The following is a 16310-nucleotide window of genomic DNA, read 5'->3' as shown; positions in this document are numbered from 1 at the left end:
CAGGACACAGGTCATTCATTGCAAGGTCCACAGCTGGCACTAAGGTCTCCATGCCTATTACCTAATGCACAGGTGGACAAGACTCCACTCAGTCCCTTGGTATTTGGCATTGCTCCCACTGTTTCCACAAAGGAACTTTCACTGCGAATGGACACCAAATTGTTGTTGTTGAGGAGAGGAACACATGAGAAGGATGTCTTATTCAGATATCTTGCTGATGTCATTCTGCAAAAATAATATTTTAAAATAATGTTTATTAATTTGCAAACTTAATGTTTTAACTAAAAAAGATTGGTAACTCCAAAATTTTTATAAACCAAGATTAAGCCAAATATTACATAAGTGCTATTCTATATGTTATTTAAGATGAGTTTTACAATAATTTTTTTTTTTTTTTTTTAGGTGAGGCAACCTTTGGTTGACCTCACAGATTGCAAGGACTTTTGTCAGCTTATAATCACTTATTTTTTAAGCCTACAGCACCTGGTCTTCCTAGGTGGTCTCCCATCCAAGTACTAACCAAGCCCGACCCTGCTGAGCTTCCGAGATCAGATGTGATTCGGCTTGTTCAGGGTGGCATGGCTGTAGATGAGTTTTACAATAATTACGTGAGGTAGATGATAATATCCAATTTTACATAAGAGAAAAAAAGCGACTTTCCGAAAAGTTAACTAACTTGTCTAAAAGCACCTTTTTATAAGTGGAAAAGTCGAGTAATAAAATCAGGATAAAAACTCAAGACTTTTTTCCCTATAACCAAGGAAGAAATGTGCGCACATTGTTTAACTATCCTAAATAATGTGTTCACTTCATCAGTCTTGCTGATAATATACTAAAAATTTTATTTTATTTTTTGCCGAATAGATAAAACACATCAAAGTGGTGAAACAAACTTTAGAAAGCAAAAGTCAGCTCAATTTATTCAAAAAATAATTAAAAGATTAACAGAACATTTATTTCCCTCAGGTTGGCATGATTTCACCTCTACTTTTTATTCTATTCTCATCCTGATGATAAATCATTTTATGCATAGCAACCTGTCAAAATGTGCTATATTAGCAAATCTGGGATGCCTTGCTCATCTTTCCCCTCAAAACCACATATTTTAATAGGACAAGTGAACTCAAGTATTTGGAAGGAAGTAAATGCAGAGAGTAAATCAAAATTAGTATTTGGAAGGAAGTAAATGCAGGAAGCAAAATTAGTATTTGGAAGGAAGTAAATGCAGAGAGTAAATCAAAATTGTCTTGCTTTGATATTCTTTATAATTTTTTCTATTGGTTAAAGTGTTTGTAATCATGGTAAGTTCTCTGCTCAATCAGAAATATTTAGTATTCTGCATGAAAATATGTGTTACAACTTTAACCAAAATAGAAAAAACATACACCTTTTATTATGTAAATACTATAATGACTCACAGCATTTTGTAACAAATAACTGATATAAACTCTTCTTTAGTTATGAAGAAATAGTCTTGTTCATTTAACATTTCTTCTGTCTATAAACTCTTTCAAGTTAATTCTTTTCACACTATTTTAATTCTTCAAGAATTAGTAACTTTTGTCAACTAATGAAAGAATGGCAAAGACAAACTCCAAAATGGCAATAATTTATTAGACATCTGAAATGAATAACACCAAAATGTTTTCTAATCATTTACAGTATTGAATATCAGTTAAGACTGAGTACCTGTTAAGATATTTTTTTCTCTTTAAGAAACTATTGCAATCTCGAGAAAGAAGAACAAAGTTGGAAGTATCACACTATCTGATATCAAACTATATACAAGGCTATCCTAACCAAAACAGGATGGTATTGGCACAAAAACAGACACATAGATCAACGGAACAAAATAGAGAGCCCAGAAATAAATCCACGCCTGTACGGTCATTTATCTATGACAAAGGAGGCATGAATATACAAAGACAGTCTATGCAATAAATGATGTTGGGAAAACTGGATAGATACATGCAAAAAAAATTAAACTGGACCATCTTCTTATACCATTTATAGGAATAAACTAAAAATGGATTAAAGACTTGAATATGAGACCCAAATCCATAAAACTCCTAGAAGAAAACAGGCAGCAAACTCTCTGATATTGCTCTTAGTAATATTTTTTTCTGATATATCTCCTTGAGCAAAGGGAAAAATATAAACAAATTAAACTATATCAAATGGAAAAGTTTTTGCACAGCAAAGGAAACCATCAACAAAACAAAAAGACAACCTACTGAATGGAAGAAGATATTTGCCAGCGATACCTCTGATAAGGGGTTAATATCTAAAATTTATAAATAACTCATACCACTCAACACCAAAAACAAACTCCAATTAAAAAATGGGCAGGTGTCCTAAATCGACGCTTCTCCAAAGAAGACATATAGATGACCAACAGACGTATGAAAAGATGCTGAACATAACTAATCATCAGAACAGCGTAACTTAAAACCACAATGAGATATCGCCTCACACCTGTCAGAATGGCTATCATCAATAAGTCAAAAAAAGAACAAGTGTTGGCAAGGATGTGGAGAAAAGAGAACTCTCGTGCATGGCTAGTAGGATTGCAAATTGGTACAACCACTATGAAAAATAGTCTGGAGGTTTCTCAAAAAATTAAAAATAGAACTACCTTATGACCCAGCAATTCCACTTCTGGGGATTTATCCGACGAAATCCAAAACACTTACTTGAAAAGATATTATATGCATTCCTATGCTCGCTGAAGCGGTTTATAACAACCAAAGTATGGAAGCAACCTAAGTGCCCACCAATAGATAATTGGATAGAGAAGAGATACTACATATATACACTGGAATATTATTCAGCCATAAAAAATGAAATCTTACCATTTGCAACAACATGGAATAACCTAGAGCAGGGATCCCCAAACCCTAGGCAGCAGAATGGTATCACTCTGTGGGCTGTTAGGACTCGGGCTGCACAGCAGGACATGAGAAGCTGGTAAGTGAACAAAACTTCATCTGTATTTGCAGCCGCTCCCCAGCACTAGCATCACTGCCTCAGCTCCACCTCAGATCATCGGGCATTCGACTCTCATAGGAGCACCGGTCCCTGATGCCAAATGGTTGGGGACTGCTCACCTTAGAGGGTATTATGCTAAGTGAAATAAGTCAGACAGAGAAAAACAAATATCATATATTTTGCTTATATGTGGAATCTTAGTAAAAAAATAAGCAAACAAACAAACAAAAACAAAATGAAAACAAACTCATGGATACAGAGAACAAACTGGTGATTGCCAGTTTGGGGTGGGAGGGAGTTTGGGGGCTGGGTAAAAAGATTAAGAGACTAATAAGTACAAACAGGTAGTTACAAAACAGTCACAGGCACATGGAATGCAGCATAGGGAATATAGTCAAGAATACTGTAATGACTCTGTATAGTACTAAGTGGGTCCTAGACTAATCATGGGATCACTTCGTAGATTGTATGGATGCCTGCCCACTTTGCCATACACCTGAAACTAATATGGAATAGGATTGCATTTCAACTCTAATTGCAAATCAAAAATTAAGAGATAAATAAATAAAATATAATACGCAAAGTATAAAATACTTATATAAATAAAAGATTGATTAAATAAGTAAATGGAAGGAGAAGGGACAAATCTACTGCGCAGAAGAATTTCAAATAGTTTATGTAGATATTCCACCCTTAAGGAGGTAGAGCAAAACTCTCCACATTTTAAAAATGCACTGTACATAGTGACTTCCTTCCAAAGAGTGTGAAAAGAAAAAAATAAAATAAGATAAAAAAGAGTAACTTACATTGGAGAAACTGAAAAAATTATTTATGTGTAATAAACTTATACTAGTTTTAGGTGTACAACATGATTCAATATTTTTATATATTGTGAAATGATCACCACATAAGTCTAGTTAACATCTGTCACCATAAATAGTTATTTTTTTTTCTTGTGATGAGGACTTTTAAGATCTACTCTCTTAGCAACTTTCAAATATGAAATACAATATAATTAACTATAGTCACATTACATCCCATGACTTAATTATTTTATAACTGAAGTTTGTACTTTTTGACTCCCTTCACCCATTTCACCCACTGCCAGTTGCCTACCTCTGGCAATGAACAATCTGTTCTCTATATCTTTAGCTTGGTTTTTAAAAAAATTGTTGTTCTTTTTAATTCCACATATAAGTGAGATCATACGGTATTTGTATTTGTTAAGCTATTTATAGCAGTTAGGCTGCATTCTGCTACAAGTAACAAAAGACTCAATCAAATATCTTAAAAATTAAAATAAATTATTTTTTCACAAGATTTACTAGTTCATATTACAGGAATTCTGAAATAAAGGTGACTTCACATTGGTTAATTTAGAAAATGTGTTTCCTTTCAAAGTCATAAGATGATTGCATAAATTCTAGGTATCATTTTGCTCAGCAAAATTCAAAGGTACAAAAAATTAGAGAATCCCTAATGTGTGCTCCTTTTTAAGACAGCAAGCTTTCCAGTAAATGCTTCAGCAGGTGCCTCCTTACTTTATACCCACCAGGTTTGCCTCATGTGCTCACACCTGAAGCAATCATTGTCAAGGAGAATGGATCTTTCATAAGTGGCTTAGATTTTATTTATTCACTGGTTAAATCAATGCCAATATGTGAATAAAATCTGGTTTCTGTTGTCAAAAAATAATGGATGGATGTAGGGATGGCTTTGCTTATGCAAACAACAACTGTCAATACCTTTGTGATGCTAAAATCTCTAAAGAATTTTCTTCTGTTTTTGTGTAATATGTATTATCAAAATTCTAACAGGAATTTATTGGTGCTGCTAATTTCACAAAGACGATTTATTTGCTCTCTGGGTGTTATTCCATTATGTGACACCATGGGATGATCATGGGATATATGTATATTTAAACTCATCTTTTCATATTGCTGTTTCTGCAAATCAAACAACATGTTCCTATGAAGAGGCAACTGTGGGGAACAAAAAAGAGCTCTCACTCTTGTTCCAATGACAGATTCATTATTTTATTTATTCATATTGTCTTTGAGTAAGTTACTTACTTCCTCTATGTCATCACCTGTAAAGTGGGAATACCATTTCCACCTATTGCCCCAAATTATTACAGCCCAATGAGCAAAAGTATGATAAACCATCTTGCATAAATCTTTGGCTGTTAATGAGTTATTAACATACACTAGTATGTTTAGTGATAATACTACCAACTATCTTCTGTGGCATGAAAGCTTAGATAGATAAATAGATAAATCTCATCGATAGCACTAGGTAAACAACTTTGAATATTTCTTGGCACATGGAATTGTCAATGTATTAACAATCTTGAGATTCAATGGAGTTAACTTTCTCAAATTGAAAATTAATGTGCAGAAAACTTTCTAACAAGAAATTCCTTTGTGTTAGTGTATTTCGTAAGAGTAACCATTCTGGGATAACTTTAGACTTTAGATCAAATACTAATGTATGAAAATATGTGGACTAACGCCATTTTTTAATTGGTAATATTAGTACAAAAATATTTTGTAAGGTCTTGATTGTATGCAAGTGTTTGCAGCTAAGAAGCTATTTATTATTTTAATTAATTTAATCCTGATGGTTTCTTCAGGCAGTATTCTGTTAAAACTGCATTTAAAGAATTAATTTAAGAATAGCTGAAAAGAAAAAGCAGATGACTTGTTTGAAAAGAATCCGCCAAGATATTGATGTATGCCACAATACTCTAAGTCTGACTTAACAGCAACTGCACAGTCAGTCTTAGAAATAGGTTAAACAAGAGCAAGTTTTTGCATGACTGCATGTTACTAACTCATACCTGTTAAAAAACAAGTAGTTCCATCTGTTTGGTGCTATGTTCTCTCCAGACCTCATAGACTCATGTTTCACATGTCAGCATGCAAGTGTAAATCAGAAAGGGCCACCCAAATTTTTTTGGAAACTGAAAAGTTGTTTAAACAAAATAAAAATACCATCTAACATGACAGCCTTGTGTGGAGCACTTTTAAGTTTATTGCACTGTATGGCATTACATCAGTAGATAAAACCTTGCATTACTCTCACTTCAAGTTGCATATTTAAATTCAGGTTTCCCCGCCACACACACACTTCATGTATTTCAATTTCATTTATACATGTATACCTTATTATTAAAATCCTTCTCCACAAAAATGACAATGATCTCGAATATATATGGTTTGCTTGAAAACTGCAAATATATTTTCTTTCTGAACATTTCATTCTTCTTTTTCTATAAGTAAATCAAAATGATTTTCTAGGTAAAAGTGTTTATTATTTATAATAAAAACAAGTTATCCTCTATCTTCCCCAGAAAAATAGAAGAAATATTTAAAGTTAAAAGTTTAAATTATCATGTTGTCTACAGAGCATACCTTGTTATTTCCACTCATGTACTTTTATGTGTCTATTGTGGCATGTTCCAAATATGAAGTGATTTTAAAATCTTTACTTCATTAAGTATTTATTAGGGATTTATTAAAGGTCAGGTGGTAGGCTAAACTCTAGGCATACAATAGAGTCCTAAAAAATAAGTACTCCTCATAGAGGGAATACACTACCTAGTTTGAGAAATAACATAATTAGTTAATAATTAGGCATCTACTGATTTGTGAAAAGGAAAAAGTACATTTAGGAAAACTGCAATATATATACACATATAAAATTTTTCTTGTTCTTTTTCTTTTTGTTCAGTATCAGTGTTTGTAAAATGGGAACTACTGAGTATAAATTTTAGAGAATATGTTAGTTCAAAAAGGCAAAGGGGAAAAATTATAAGATACAAATTTTATTAAAGAAGATGACTCCTAGGACAGACTTTTGGCAGAAAAGGGACTACATGTTGGCTCTGACTCCAATGTCATTGCTCCAAAATGTCTGGGGTTTTTTCCCCTTCATTTTGCTAGTTTTGTAGTCCACCAAATACAGTAATTTGGATAAACACGTATCTTTTTAAATTAGAAATACTCCTGGGATAATTATCAATCCTACTAGGGTAAAAAGATTTAAGCTACATTGATTTCTTATTGTAACCTAAGATCAGCAATATCAAAAAATGGAATATGTCGTTGGTGGGAAAGGGGAGGCAGATAATTTTGGAACACTGTGAATTTTGCCAAGAATAGGTCAGACCACAGTTGTAGTCCTTCAGGGTGGTTTAGGGCTTATGTGGTCTCATGAGAAAGCATAGGAAAACCAATGTTGTAAAGAGGAAAAAACTATCGCCAGTGGAATCTAAACAAACAAACTGGCCAGAAAAGGAAGAGGCCATTTCTCCAGAGACAGATACTGTCAGCCAAATAATGGGTTAGAGCAGCTATTTGGGGGCTTTGGGAAAAAATAACATTTAACCTAGTTTATACATAAAAATATGTTCTTAGTCCTAAACAACTGATTCACAAATGTACTTTGGAATACAATCCATTCATAAATTATAATCTCCTCCTATAATTACATTCAGACAAAAATCCTCTGACTCATAAACAAATTAAACAAATAATTTCCTTCCCAAACATCTGTTAGTATGAACTGCATTCTTGTATACCAGCCACAAGATGCTTTATAATAGCATGTACGATACAACCTTAATATACAAACAACATGAAGTCCTGAGTTCTTACGGACCTGGTGAGTCATGATTAACCATGACTCTTATAAAGTCACAAAACAGAAAAGGACTTTTTAGGGCAGTAGATGATAACTTCATGTCTTTCTTGGACAATCTGGAGGAAACATTATTTTTTTTTTAAAGATAATAAACTCTGGGACTATTATCTTTTGTTTTATAATATTCTCCCCAAATCCATTTAAATAGTTGAAATCAATTAAATCCATTGACTTCAGTGGAAGCACTGACTTTACTCCAGAGAATAAATCCAATAGTTACTCACTGTCACAGATTTAGGACTTAGTTGATTCCAGGTAACATAGACATAAAGTAAATAAAGGATGTTATTAGATGAAATGTTTAGCTAAATTTGTTAATAAGAAGTCAGTTCATCTCCAAAATTATTAGCCAAACCTAATATTTTAAGAGAAATACCAAGTATTTATGAGAAAAACCAAGTATTTATGAGAAAAACCAAGTATTATATCATATGATAATAATACTTGTTAATAGTTTATTCAGTGCTTACTATATTCTGGATCCTATTCTATGATTATATGGAAATGTAATATCATTCAGTTCTAACAAATATCTGTAAGATAGGTACCAGATTTATGACATTTTCCAAATGAAGAAAATGAAGTAAAAAAGATTAAGCATCTTGTTCAAGGTTATACAGTTAAGTGGCTAAAGTATACACAGTTAAGTGGTAGAATATATATATATATATATATATACCATTAACATGAATTAATGTTTTGTGTAATTAATTGTTAAATAACAGACACTACATCAAAGTATACTTAGGCAGTTTAGAAGTTTACTGAGGAATTTAGGATTTTACTTTATTACTTTATGTCTAGGAACACTTAACTCCAAAGACTATATTATAGAGATTGTTTTTCTATACTTTTATTTTTTAGGAGAGCCTTTATTATTTCAAATAAAAAATTATTTACTTCTTGTCAGTAAAATGTACTTTTGCAGATACCATAGAAATCCTGTAGGAATTCAGGAAAAGGAAGGAAGGAAGGAAGGAAGGAAGGAAGGAAGGAAGGAAGGAAGGAAGGAAGGAAGGAAGGAAGGAAGGAAGGAAATATAAAAAGTAAGATTTCAAAAAGGTGTTTGGGGTCTCCATTAGCTCTCAATTACTGTTAATAAATTACCTCAAAATTATTGACATACAACCAGCTATTCCTTATGTCTCATGAATCATGGGTTGGCAATTTGCACTTAGAAGGGAATTGTTCTGCTGCTCATGGCTGGGGTCACTCACCCAGCTGCAGTCATCTGGAGATCTGAATAGGGCTGGGTTGTCCAAGATAGCCTCACAGATAGCTCTGGTGGTTGCTGCTGGTTGTTAACTGAACCACCCTAGTTCTCCTTTATATTTGTTATTCTCTACCACTAGCTTAGTTTAGACTTTTTTAAATCATCGAGAGTGCTTCAGGAGGCTAAAAGCAGAAGCTTCAAGGCTTCCTAAAGCCTAGTCTAAGAAAGCGTACAATGTCACTTCTGCAGAAATCTGTTGGTCAAAATAAGTTACAAGTTCAATCCAAATGCAAGAGTTGGGGAAAGAGAATCTACCTCTTGATAGGAGCAAAGTCATATTGCCAAGAGGCCTAGAAACAGAGAAGCATGATGCATGAAGAGCCATTACGATAACAGAGCCACTAAGTGTTTTGGCTCATTACTGAAGTTTTCCATCAGAATAAAAACATGCTACTAAAGTCTTCCAATTTTCAGAAGAAAAACTTTTGCTTTAATCTACCTCCCACTCAGCGCATCATTTGTTTTGCTTTTTCTCTATAACAAACCATTTTCAAAGTGTAACCTGTTCTCATAGTCTTCTTTTCTCCCATTCACTATTAAACCCAGTCAAATCAGGCTTTAGTCCTAACCACTCCATTAAGACTAGATTATGTTTGTCAAATTTACTAACAAGTTCTACATTGTTAAATCCAATAGTTCTTAGCTCTCCTCTTCTTTGATCCGATAGATATCAGCATTTCCCATAATTCAACACTCTCTCCCTCTTGTTCTTTACTTAATTTCTACTATACCACACTCTTGCCCATGATAATGCACCATCCCTATATCCTGCTGCAGGGAGCATAATGAGAAGGCTGACTGCCTTGGCACTCATGGATCCACCCATGTTGTGTGTTGAGTCCATGCTTCCAATGCACTCCCCGCAGCCAATGTCATCAGCATTAATGGAGGCCTAATCCTGAGAGATACAAAACTCAAATGGAGATAACTTTACGACTTGCCATCACCTGGTTGAAATGTTCTTAAAATAGCACTACAGTCTAAGACTCCTTACTTTATTTAATCCCTTCCTCCCTCATGTTTTTCATGATCCTCAGACCTCCATCAAGATTAGAAAGTTCTCTTTAGTTCCTTTGGTTTCCTCTCCTTTTTCATTAAAAAAAAAAAAAAAAAAAAATTAAAAAATTAAAAAAAATCTCTTGTGCATCAAATCCTGAACCCTCCTCCTTTGTACTATATTCTGAATGATGAAATCCACCAGGGCTCATTTTGGTCCTGGACTCTTCACGATCTCTACTCGCTCCCTTGGTGATCTCATTTAGACCCATGACTTTAAACATCATCTCTATACAAATGACTATCAAGTATATATCCTTAGTCCGGAACTCTCATACAAACTTCACATTGGTATATCCACTACCTGCCTACCTGAGACTTCCACTTGGGTTTCTTATAAATATTCTACTCTCGATATATCCAAAGATTAAGTCCTGACCAACACTCTCATGAAACAAAAACAAAAACAACTTCCTTTATATCCTTCCCTATCTCAGTTCTACACTCAAATCAAAAATCTTGAACCTGTTTCTTTTTTTCCTCTCATAGCCCATTTCCAATCTTTAGTAAATTCTATTGGCTCTACCTTCAAAACATTTTAAAACTCGCATAAAGTTTCACCTCCCCACTCGTTCTTTCCTGGACTGAGACACTATTATGTCTGGTTTAGGTTACTACATAGACTTCTAGCTTGTTTTCCTGATTCTAGAGTTGCTTAACTACAGTTTATTCTTATTACAGAAGCCAAAGTAAGTATTTTAAAACCTAAGTCTGACCATGCCACTTCGCAAAACCCTGAGTTGGTTGTTTCCTGTTTCACTGAGTAAAAGACAGTCTTTACAACTGTTTTCCAGTCCCTACCCAATTTGGGGCCTTTTTGCCTCTCCACAACTCTCACTCTCACTTTTAATACTTCAGCTTCTTTGACATGCTGTTTCCAGAACATACCAAGCCTACTCTTGCTTAAGGTCTTTGCACTGGCCATTACTCCTGCCTGGAAGGATTTCAAATTATCCATGGAAGTGGCATGATTCTCTGTGCGTCTAACTCTTCAAGATGTTGTTCCAACTCCATCTTCTTGCAAGCATTGACCTGATCACCACATTTAATACTGAAACCTTCCTCTGCCTCCAACAACTATTCATCAACAAAACACACCTATTCTCTTTAATATGTTCTTTGAAATTTTTTCATATCCTAATCACCTTCATACATATTGCATGTTAAATAATTTATTAATTTTAATATTTTTGTTTATTATCTGTCTCCCTATTCCAAGTATATAGGTTCTCTGCATAGGAATTTCATCATTGTTCACTGACGTATCCCAAGCATGTGAATGTTGACTAGCACATAGTAGTTTAATAAATATTGAATAATGAATGATTATTTATTGTATGAATAATATATGGTATTATATATTATATATTTTTATATATACACATATATGGTAGCTTGTTATTGTTAAAATAAAACTTTTAAGGAGTCTTCATCAGATATTTTTCTCAGTATAACATTATATCTTCCTCAAATAACCATGTTTAGTTAAATGCCAAAGCTTATATCATGCAGAGTTGTCTTATGAGAGTCAATACAAATTATTACTTTAACAATTTCTCCAACAATTTTAGAAATTTAGAACTCTTTAACTTCATTTACATCTTTCCTGCTTTTTTAATAAATATTTTTGTGATGTGTTTTAGCTCAACTATATTTTACAACCCACAAAATATTACTATTCAATATTAGTCAATATTCAGTCAATTTTCACTTAAATATCTGCCAACACATTTGTCATTTTCAATAGCATCTCTTCTTTCTTGGTATAGTCATATGGTGGAATATAATGTACAATCAGAATGAGAAAACAGGTACACTCAACAACATGAATGAATCTCACAAACATAATGTTGATCATAAGAAACTGACACAAAAGAGAATTTACCGTATGTTTCCATTTACTTAGAGTTAAAGAGCAAGCTAAATTAAGTATGATGTCAGAACCCAGGATAGTGGTTACCCTAGGCATAGTTGAGAGAGGTTGTGACTGGCATAGTGCACAGGAGACTTTGTGGTTATGAGTAACTGGCTGAGTTCACTTTTAAAAATAGTTATTAACTGTATCTTTTTGGTAAGTATACTTCAGTACAAAGTTCATATTTAAAAAAAATGAAATTTGAAATATAACATTTCTACTTATTAAGTCTTGCCCACATCTCTAAACACAGATATTACTACTATCTTTAAAAAATGATTGTGAGGAACTACTCAGATAGTATATATAAAGCACTTTAAAAATGATAAACATTATGACTATAAAATAGTTTTATACACAGAAACAAGCTAATATCTACCTAGGAAAAATTAATTATTAATTTGCTTTAATATGTTGTATTCTCTAAGAAAGCTTTAAATATTCAAATATATTATTCTAAATTTCTGTACAGAATCATAAATAAATCAAAGAGAGAGTCTCTAACCCCAAATTACATTCAAAATACTGCATAATATACTAATGATTACAGTCAGAAATGACTATTTTCTCAATGCTTCTGATTACAAATAAAAAGATAAAATGTTTATTCACAAAGAAAACTAACCTCATATAGATATAAAATATTAAAAAGTAGGTAATTGTATATTATTAAAATATTTACACTGTTTTATTAAAATATTAGCTTGAAATTATTTGTCTTTGTCTTATTTGCATAAAGCCACCTTAAAATGCCTCAATGGTTATTTAGTAGATATTTAAGTTTATTGATGGAGAATACTTGATTTACTTTGAATTAAAAAAGAAGTGAGTCAATCAATACATACTTCCTTACATAGTTCCAACTATGTTATCCTGTGAATAAGATTTTAATAGCATGTTATATTACAAATTTAGACTGAGATCCTACGGTTATAATGACAACATTCCAATTACTGATTAACACATAAAATTACCCAAAATTAAATATCCAAAACCAGTCTGGTGATTTTTAATCCCCTTTCCCACAGCTAGGATTTAAAGGCTGGAGATTTAGAGAAGGATTTAGAAAGGTGTTATTCTGTTCTCGGAGTGTTGCCTCTTTTTTCACAGGTAAGTAATAAGGGATGCCTTTTCCTCTCCTCAGCCTAATGAGAGGATTTTCTGCAGGGCCCCCCCGGAGAACAAGATGTGGCCCCCCTGCAGTTGGGGCATGTCGCATTAGTGTATAACTCCCACTGGAAAAATCTAACGTAGCTTTGTGCTAACAATATAGAAGTCTGAAAGAGAAGACATGAAGAATGTATATACATATTTGCATTTGGGTTTTATTTATTTGTGCCATTTTAAATAATGAATCTATATTTTTTAGTGAGATACCTGAAAATTGATATTATATTTTACCTCACTGTAATTACATTATATAAAAGCCCAAAGCAAATGGAGAGGGTATGGAGGGAGAGAAAAACAGGGAAAAATACAATTCGTGTTTTACTAATAAATAGTAAATTTACTAACAAATATTGAATAAAAAGAAAAATAGAAAAATAATGAATTCTTTTTTTTTTTTTTTTTTTTTAGGGGAGGCAACCTTTGGTTGACCTCACAGATTGCAAAGACCTTGTCAGTTTACAATCCCTTATTTTTTACACCTACAGCACCTGGTCTTCCTAGGTGGTCTCCCATCCAAGTACTAACCAGGCCCGACTCTGCTTAGCTTCTGAGATCAACAAGATCGGGCTTGTTCAGGGTGGCATGGCCATAGACAAATAGTGAATTCTTAAGAGAATAAAGCAAATGAACTCTGCAATCCTCAGAGAGACCAAAAAAAGCACACTGAAGAACCACATTAGTCAAAAGAAATTATTTTTCCCAGAATTGGAATTCTAATGTTATAACTGAAACAAACAGAAGGTCATAAGGACTATAATGAGCTAACAGTGGCCAGGGAAATTGCCCACAGTGATCAACTCTTCAGAAGACAGAGGGCCAGGAGCTGGTGAAACTTTTATCTTATTTAGTTTTATGCTTATGAGAACTCAAAACAGAAGAAATTATAGATGGTTGGTATTAAATATTAGCTAGAAAAAATATTCTAACACAACAGAAGGAGCTTGTGACAAGTGTTGAGTGCTTTTCAAATATTTAGAAGGTTTTATTTCTTCAAATAAAAATAGATTCATCTGAGTTCCTCTATGGTAGAAATATCACATTCATTACCTGTTTTTCTTTTACATTATAGGTACTTTTCCAATTCAGTTCTGGCCCATTTCAACTAAAACTGAATTCAATAGCTGTCTTAAAATAAACAAATACATATACGCATAACAATTATAAAACATGAACACATTAAATAAGATTTTAAGATTTTTCACAATCAGAGGATAAAAAGCAATAACGACAAAAATACTTACGATATTTCCCACACACATTTATTTTAAAAATTGTTTAAATTGCACAATATGCCATGCTAAGTGACAGACTTAGATTCTCAGAATGTCTGAGCAGGAGGGAACATTAGAGAGTATGAGCACTTTTGTGCTCACATTATAGCTGGAGGAAATGTGGCTGGCTGTGTTTGATGTCTAACGTCACACAGTAAGTCCTATGAAGAACTGTGTTGGTTCTGAGATAGGTCTGTCTACTTCAAGTGCAAGGAAAAAAATGGAAAGAGACAATGATACTAACCTACAAGGAAATAAAATTTCATTAGAGGAGCTCTAAGAGAATCTGCCTATGCTAGGGCCTTGGCCTACTCTGTATGTGAAGGGTAGCTTAGGATAAGCAGTGTGCCATATATCTTCAAGGAGATAGATTCATACAGAGTGACAGCAAGATAAAATAGAAAACCAATAATACCCAATGCATCATTACTTTTCAAATAACATTTTTGGTGAAATTGAATATCTTGAGCTCTGTTTTTCTCCATAGGATGGTTCAGGCCTTTTGGAAACTGGAGCAAAGATGAAAACGGGGCAGTGTTGAGAGCATGCAACATAAAAAGAGTCTGCTCGGGTTCCAAGATTGGGTTGGATGAGTTCAGGTGGGTGGTGGTCATACACTGCCTTGGTGTGCTACAATTAACAGACTGCCAGCAAATGATAAAGTAAGGAAGTGTGTTTTAGATTTTAGGTCCCAATTTTTCATTCAGCTTCACATCTGTGCAATAACACTTAAGCTAGATTAAGAATGAATAAACTATGGATCAAAGTATTTAAGTAAATTTCCATGATTATACAGCTATTGGCCTTATAAGACTTGATCCCTCATCTTGTATGCCAAAAACCAAGCTCTTTAATCATAATGCTCTCTAACTACCCTCTCGGGATTTTTTTTTCATTCATGAACTTCAGGGAAATATGATTTTTAAAAAATACTTACAGAACTTAGGATCTTATAAATAGTTGAATCCCTAGATAGTGGGGAGAAGGTTGTGGTGAATGTGACTATAAAGGGGTAGCATGACAGAAATCTTTGTGGTGATGTAGTTCTGTATCTCAAAATATAAAAGCATCCAACTTACATACATTGTACCAATATTGATTTATCTGTTTTGACATGGTACTATAATTAGGTACAATGTAACCATTTTGAAAACTAGGTGAAACACCACACTTTTCTGTACTAGTTTTACAACTTCCTGTGAATCTGTAATTGTTTCCAAAAAGTATTTAAAAAACTAGTTTCTATGTCTTAGAGTTCTGATAATTGACGTAACTGCTGATCTCCAGGTCTCATGTCAGACAACTCATTCTAACCCTTATTTTGCAGACGTTTCTAGGGAATTTCCAATGTTTACCTAAGATTTGAATCAAACTAGAAGCTTTCTACATTTTGATTTTGACTGCTATGGGAATATTAGCACTACGACTATTACTGTATATAATAACCCTCCATATATTCAACATGACATACCTTGTTAAGGGTTGTGTCCCCAAAAACAATATGTTGATATCCCAGCTCCTATATCTCTGCATGTGACCTAATTAGAAAATGGGTCTCTTTGCATATGTAATCAAATTAAGATGAGGTCATACTTGATAAGGGTGGACCTTCATCAAATATATTGGTGTCCTTATCAGAAAAGGAATTCAACTTTTTCTGTCTGGTTTATTTCACTTAGCATGATTATCTCGAGGTCCATCAATATTGTCGCAAATGGCAGTATTTCATCTCTTCTTATGGCTGAGTAATATTCCATTGTATATATGTACCACAGCTTCTTTAGCCAATCATCTATTGTAGGACATTTTGTATGGTTCCATGTCCTGGCCACTGTAAATAATGCTGCTGTGAACATCGGTGTGCAAATATCTTTTCAGATATGTGTTTTCATGTCTTTGAGATAAATACCCAGTAGAGGGAATGCTAGATCAT

General features: G+C 33.4%; 2 pseudogenes; both read right to left on the bottom strand.

The window, feature by feature from the left end:
• Positions 1 to 471: 471 nt before the first annotated feature.
• On the bottom strand, positions 472 to 590 carry LOC111737422 (annotated as a pseudogene).
• A 12992-nt stretch (positions 591 to 13582) lies between these two features.
• LOC111737432 lies at positions 13583 to 13700 on the bottom strand (annotated as a pseudogene).
• Between the last annotated feature and the right edge of the window lie 2610 nt (positions 13701 to 16310).

The sequence above is a fragment of the Pteropus vampyrus genome, unplaced genomic scaffold (assembly GCF_000151845.1).
Source record: "Pteropus vampyrus isolate Shadow unplaced genomic scaffold, Pvam_2.0 Scaffold26, whole genome shotgun sequence".
Taxonomy (NCBI): domain Eukaryota; kingdom Metazoa; phylum Chordata; class Mammalia; order Chiroptera; family Pteropodidae; genus Pteropus; species Pteropus vampyrus.
This window is presented reverse-complemented; position numbering and strand designations above follow the sequence as displayed.